At 35.7% G+C, this 7,415-nt stretch overlaps 1 non-coding gene across 1 annotated transcript; it reads right to left on the bottom strand.

Annotated features, from left to right (window-relative positions):
* Nucleotides 1-418: 418 nt before the first annotated feature.
* LOC129623904 (U7 small nuclear RNA) lies at nucleotides 419-480 on the bottom strand. Its single transcript, XR_008700657.1, has one exon. It is a non-coding gene; the product is annotated as a U7 small nuclear RNA (small nuclear RNA).
* Nucleotides 481-7,415: the final 6,935 nt, after the last annotated feature.

The raw sequence follows: 7,415 nt of genomic DNA, 5'->3' as shown, positions 1-7,415 counted from the left end.
ACAGAAATGTTTTGTATCATGATTTATGGCAGTGCTGCATAAAACTCTAAAATCTTAGGACTTTATACAACACTAAGCCCCACAATACCTGCCTTCTAGTTCAATAGAGACAATTATTTTTTATTATAATTCATTTTCCATTGTATCATATAACTCTTTCATGAACCACACATGATTTATCTGCTTCTTGATTCAAATCACTATGATATACCTGGTCCAGGTGACACAATATAGATTTCAGAATGGAAATGTATCACTCTCTGTGAAGCAGATATAAAAGTACAGAAGAAAAATAAAATGATTCTGGAAAAAAGAAGTGTAAATGGAAAAGGAAAGTAGTACATTTAATTTTTTTTTCTAATTTTATGTGTTAATCAGGAGGAAAGTTAAATATTTGAAATACTGTCATTTTTTTTCCTGGAGTTTTCTGGTGCAGACTGGAAAACCTGCTAGACAAATTCTATATGAGCTTTAACACTGGAAAACTGTTATTTTACATTACTGCATCTATCTTCAAAACCACGGTCAAAAAACAAAAATGGCCTTGCCTAACATTTGAGAAGCTCTCTCTCTGTGTGCCCACACAGGCATTGCATGCATGACAGTAAACATGTTGTTCTATTAACATGTCAATGATTAAAGGAGTTTAAGAAGAGAGAATATCTATCCGACCTCCATCCTGGTAGACACATTATGGTAGAAAACCAGGACCAGAAGCAGGAGCTAGTTTCTAAAAGTAGGATCTTTTAGGAGTTTAGGGTGAGAGATAATGGAACAATGAGGTCAGACCACATATAAGAATAGAACTTTGACCATAATCTTGTAGCCACCATTCTGGGAACCCAAACTATAGCTTCTGCAGTAAGTGGCCTAAACTAGTCAGTACTTAGGTAATGACTCCCAGCTTCCCAAATTTTTATCCCCTATCCTTGTTTCCAACTCAAGATCTACCAGAGAAATCCATATACACTCCCTAAACCCATGTCATAGGATGTTGGATTTCTAGTTAGCCCACCTCCAGGATATCCATGCCAATATCCTGTAATCAAGACATACTTGAAGACTTCCTTTTTTTCCCCCCACTGTAAAGCTTTCCCATTCTGTTGCCTGCCATTGAGTCCCTGCCAAACCAAGTGATACTGGCTGATTTTCTTGCTATAACAAGCTCTGAGTAAATAGCTTATGCTTCTCATTTAGGTGGTCTTTGCTTCCTACAAGGGACAATATATAGTCGTAGGTGTCCCCTTGCCTTCCTTTCTCCTTTATTTGAAGGAGTAAGTAGGAACTGGTAGCTCAGTGTAGATTATTAAAGGGCTCAATAAAGATAGTGAGACATTTAAGAGGAGATTTAGGAAATTGCAAGAGTCAAAAGAGTAGAGATTTCTAAAAAGGAAAGGGAGACTAATAGTACTAATTTCCACCAAAAGTTTAAGTAAACTGAAAGATAAGAAAGCTTATTTGATTTTGCATTTCATAAGCCATTGTTGAACATGAAAGAGCAATTTCAAGTGCAGTGGAAGAGAGGGAAAACAGAATAAAAGCTAAGTGTAATGTCATGGGGGTGTGGAGGCATCAATAGTAGAAATGCTTACAGAACAACAATTAAGAGATTTTTTTTTAAGACAGAGACCTTAGAATGTCATTTAGGATTGTGTAGCTCAAAGACTTAGATAGTGTTTGTTACTATGGAGATGAGATATGAAAATACTGGACTGGAGATGAGTTGGAGGGAGAAAGAAAAGACAGGATTAGAGAAACAAGAAATATGAAAATATTGCCAGAACTTAGAGAATACTTACTGCTAGAAGGAATAATAAAAGAACATAAACCAATCAAGGGAAAAGAAAAATAGATGTTTGCATCAGCAAAGGACCAAAGGAGGGATGCTAATCCCATTATGTAATTTAGCAGATGACCTAACAGAAATACAGCATTTATAAATGAAACAGGCAAGGATGTTGGAGGGCACCCAGGATAAAAGGGGTCACAGAATCCTGAGTAATGGTATATTTTTTTAGCATTACCTACTACCAGCCCAAGCCCTAAATTGTTATGACAGTTTCAGAATTATTTTAAGCAAAACTAGCTCCTGTTGAACTGATAAGTTGCTTTTTGAAATGAGTTTAAGGGTACTTAAGGAAGTAAGAAATGTCTTTAAAAGATTAGACTTTGAAGTTAGACTAGGTTCCCATTTTCAATTCCCTACTCTGCCATTTTCTGTCAGTGTAATTTTAGACAATTATTTAACAACTCTAAATCTCAATTTTTTTTTCATCTGGGAAATGCAAACAGCTATTCTACCTCATAAGAATAAAAAGTCAATGGAGTAAAGTTTTAGTATCTCATCTGGCTCAGAGCTGATGATAAAAATGAAATGTTTTTACACTTGGATAAAATATACTAGTACTGTTTCTTTGATTAAGTTTGTTGTTGTTGTTTAGTCACTAAGTCATGTCAGACTCTTTGTGACCCTATGGACTGTAGCCTGCCAGCCTCCTCTGTCCATGGGATTTTCCAGGCAAGAATACTGGAGTGGGTTGCAATTTCCTTCACTAGGGAGTCTTCCCAACCCAGGGACTGAACTCGAATCTCTTGCGTCTTCTGCATTGGCACATGGATTCTTTACAACTGAGCCACCTGGAAAGCCCTTGATTATGTTTAGCAGCTTTAATATGACACACATAGAAACACAAACATACATACACACATACACCTGTACATGCATATATGTTAGTCACTCAGTCATGTCCAACCCTTTGCGACCCATGTACTGTAGCCCATCAGACTCCTCTGTCCATGGAATTCTTCAGGCTAGAACACTGCAGTGAGTAGCCATTCCCTTGTCCATCTGATCTTCCCAACCTAGGGCTCAAACCCAGGTCTCCTGCATTGCAGGCAGATTCTTTACCATCTGAGCCACCAAGAAATCACCACATGAATATATACACATATACACATAAGAGAGGCAGAACAGAAGGTATTATCACTGTTCTACACAAGAGGATGTTGAAGGTTCAAGGATGCTAAGCAATTTGTCCAGGGTCTAATATTGAATAATACAAGCAGAAATCAAACCCAAGATTTCTGATGTTCTGAAGTCTTAGAAACCTTAGATTCATAGGTAGGCTTATGAGGTTGCATTCCTCCAAGAAATGTGGGCATTCTTTCAGTGGGTCTAGAAAATCTTCGTTAAGTTTTAAAGAGAGAGCCAGAGTGAATGCCAAGAACCTCTGGTTAAGAGTAGTCACACCTTAGTCCAGTCATATACATATTCCTGCATGTTAGAGTTCAGAAGAATCTCTTATTTTGCATAAGATGAAAAATGTCTTTCCCAGTTTGCAATAGGAGAGCTCCTAACGCCAAGTCCTCTAACTAGTAATCTTATCACTATACAATCTCTATATTATTTGTCAAATACAATGCAGAAAACAGGTCTTACTGAAATAACTTGCCAAGAAAATAACTGACAAGACATTGAGAAATGGAGTCTAATGGAAAAATATTACTTGTGTTTACAATTTCACATATTTATTCCTGTATATGTTTGCCATCTTTTAAAGGAGGTTATTGTGCATTTATGACTGTTATTTACAGTATATTTATTCCTAATCTATAAACATTCTGTTGACAAATGCCAATGTCATTTGTTCTTTATGTTATAATTTCATGCATATTTTGTAAAAATAAGAAAAGTTTATAGATAATAAATCCATTTAAAATATTTTATAACATATATATTTCCCATGATAGCCAGTGAATTCCTAGAACATTTGTAAAAGACAATTATTAGTTTCTATAGATTATAAACAAAATATATTTGAAGCATCTAAAGAATATATAACATTTTTAATAAATATGAAAATAGTTGCTTATGGCATGATTTTTATGTTGAGTGTTTTTTGCATATTTAAAATATAATTTATATTTTCAAACATAAAAACTATAATGATATATAGTTTTTATATATCATTCAGCTTGCTAACTTGCTAAATTATTGATTCATATCTACAGCAAGGTATATGGGAATGCACTCATCATAATTATGAAATATAGACTTCAATTTCCTGTACCTGAGGGCTGCAATAAAATATTTTCCAAAAATATGAAAATAATAGGAAAGGAAGTTTCTCCTCTAATGCTGTATCATAGTGGAATACAGGAAAGATATGCAAGGTTACTAAAAGGAATACACTCTAGGTAAGTAGAAATTAGGGATTAGCATATTTAAACAAAGAATATGTCATCCACCAAACTAGTTGCTTATTCAGAAAACAAAAAGGAAAAATCATAGAAGTAAACATGAGCTGAATCCTACCAGGCATTATTTAGAAGAAAGAAACATCTCTAAGTCAAAGAACTTAGCTTGCATTGTCCCCAGAAAAATATACACCTTATTATCTTAGACTGAAACAGTTAAATATCTAAATTATATAACTAACAACTGAGGTTCTAAATCCAAGTTGAAAAGCAGCCTTTTGCTATTTAATTTTCTTGTTGAATGCTTATAGGAGTCTTGCCTGGCAGTATCCTATTTGGTAGTCATTACCTATATGTTTGGAGAAGGCAATGGCACCCCACTCCAGTACTCTTGCCTGGAAAATCCCATGGACCGAGGAGCCTGTTAGGCTGCAGTCCATGGGGTCGCTAACAGTCGGACACGACTGATCAACTTCACTTTCACTTTTCACTTTCATGCATTGGAGAAGGAAATGGCAACCCACTCCAGTATTCTTGCCTGGAGAATCCCAGGGACGGGGGAGCCTGGTGGGCTGCCGTCTATGGGGTCGCACAGAGTCGGACACGACTGAAGCGACTTAGCAGCAGCAGCAGCAGCAGCAGCAGCTATATGTTGCTAATGACTACATGAAATGTGGCTGATCCAAGTTGTGGTGTGCAGTAAGTGTAAAATACACTTTGAATTTCAAAGACATAGTACAAGCACTACATAAATATCTTAGTATGGTTTTATTGATTGCATGTTAAAGCTATATTTTATACATATTGTGTGAAATAAATTATAGTACTAAAGTTTGTTTCATCTGTTTCTTCTTATTTTTCTAACATGGCCTCCAGAAACATCTAAATTACATATGGGGCTCCCACTTGTGGATTGCATTATATTTATATTGGACATCACTGGTCCATACCAACAGAGAACAATAATAGCGATTCCCTACTCTGTCTATATTTTATGTTGTATGCTTGTTAAGAAGCATTCTTATTATAGATAATTTCATGGGTAGATCTGGCTATCAGGCAAGAGAAACTGGTTATGTGGATTTTAGATGCTTGGTTCCTTTACAATCTACACTTATTAAATATTTTAAAGGGAACATTTTGATTTTGAACATCAGTTTCATAAAGTTTTTTGGCCTGAATCTGCCAATAAGAGCAGCATCTACTCTTGGCATGCTAAGGAATCATATCTGAGTTTATACTACTAAGGGTCAAATCTTAAACTATGATACACTGACTATAACTATGCCATAAGATCAGCCTTTTAGAAGACAGCCAGCTGCCCAGTGTTGCCCAATCAGTAGAAATCACATCTTCTGTTTCATATGTGTTTATGTATGTATCCTATTGTTATACTTTGTTATAATTTTCTAAAATTATATAGTTTATTCTATAACTTCATACTTAGTATTTTTAATAAAACTAGTGGAGAAGGCAATGGCACCCCACTCCAGTACTCTTGCCTGGAAAATCCCATGGACAGAGGAGCCTGGAAGGCTGCAGTCCATGGGGTCACTGAGGGTCAGACACGACTGACTGACTTCACTTTCATTTTTCACTTTTCACTTTCACGCATCGGAGAAGGAAATGGCAACCCACTCCAGTGTTCTTGCCTGGAGAGTCCCAGGGACAGGGGAGCCTGGTGGGCTGCCATCTATGGGGTTGCACAGAGTCGGACATGACTGAAGTGACTTAGCAGCAGTGCATAAATACAGGGCTTCCCTGGTGGCTCAGCTGGTAAAGAATCTGGCCGCAATACAGGAAGCAATGCATAAATATAGTTCAAGAGTCATTTTTTTTTCTTAATCCTACATACATTTGCTGCTCCAAAAGATCCCCTCTTCCTTTTAATCTTTTAACTGATTATGTTTTATTTGTTTGTTTCTCTAAATAACATGCCTATATTGCTTCTTCTTCACTTTTCAGTTTTAGTCAATATCTACGGAACTTAAGATCTTTTGCTTTCTTTTGTGAATTTCATCCCTCTACACGTACACAGAAATAGGCTCACTCATCATGTAACTCAGTTTCCCATTCTGCCATCTTCCAAATAGTTATAATTTTGATGTGATTATAATTCACAACAAAGTGGAAGCTAATGCATATGTTTAACTCACCATCTCTAAGGGTTGTTTGAGTGAGATCTTTACACTTGAAGAAAAAAAAAATCAAAGTGTGAACTTAGGGGCATTACTGCTAAGTCAGAAATCAGGATTATTAGTACACTAAGTAAGAGGCATCAATTAAAAAGAATCACATGAGCTATATCACCCCCATATTGCTTTCTCTCACCTATTTAATTATTCACTTATGACCTTGCTAAAAAGACTTTTAGAAGGTGAACCTATCAATGAAAGCTTCATGAAGGAGGCAGAGTTTTAAGGCAGTCATAGCTTTCATTGAACATAGGCCAGTGAAGTGAGATGTACAGGAAGGCAGCTCTTTAGATATCAAGATCAGCAAATCTGATGATAAAATGGATGAGATGTAACAGCCAGCTGGCTCTTCCCCCATATCCTTTTAAAGAGAGTAAGTGTTTAGACAGTGAAGAGTAGAGGGAAAAGGTTTTTCTGGTGAGTGTAACAATTATGGGTAATGAATAAAAGTGGCAAGGCACAGAACATGTTCTGTAGGGGAGTGAAGAAGGATAAAGATGTAGAAATAAAATCAAACAAGCAAAAGTGAGGAAAAGTTCTCACAAAACATCAAATTCAAATTCTGTCCAACATAGGGGTCCTTCAAATTCTTCTATAGTTTTAATAGTCAGAAAGATGGATCATTCTGATTTTTCTAAAGGCCTGCATGGATGGAAAAATACTCTAGCAGGAACTATGTTTTGTTTTTTAAAGTAGAATTTGTCTTTCTCATATTCAATTATTGAGAGCAAGTCAACAGGTATTAACACAAAATTAATACATATATAATATATAAGGAGATACACAGTGAGATATATAAGGAGATACACAAGAAACTGAATGTCGCGTATCCTTAGGACACTGAAGTCCGGCACACATGAAACTCAATTAAAAGACTATAGTATGAGGAAACTAGGGACATTTTACTTGTGAATTTTAAAATTCTACATAATTTGTAAGCATTTAATTCTGACCAAATACTGATAATTTGTGGGTTTTTTTCACCTGTTTATTTTTTAATTAATTAATTAATTTTTTTTTTTT

This window comes from Bubalus kerabau, chromosome 11 (genome assembly GCF_029407905.1).
Source record: "Bubalus kerabau isolate K-KA32 ecotype Philippines breed swamp buffalo chromosome 11, PCC_UOA_SB_1v2, whole genome shotgun sequence".
NCBI classification, from domain to species: Eukaryota; Metazoa; Chordata; class Mammalia; order Artiodactyla; family Bovidae; genus Bubalus; species Bubalus kerabau.
This window is presented reverse-complemented; position numbering and strand designations above follow the sequence as displayed.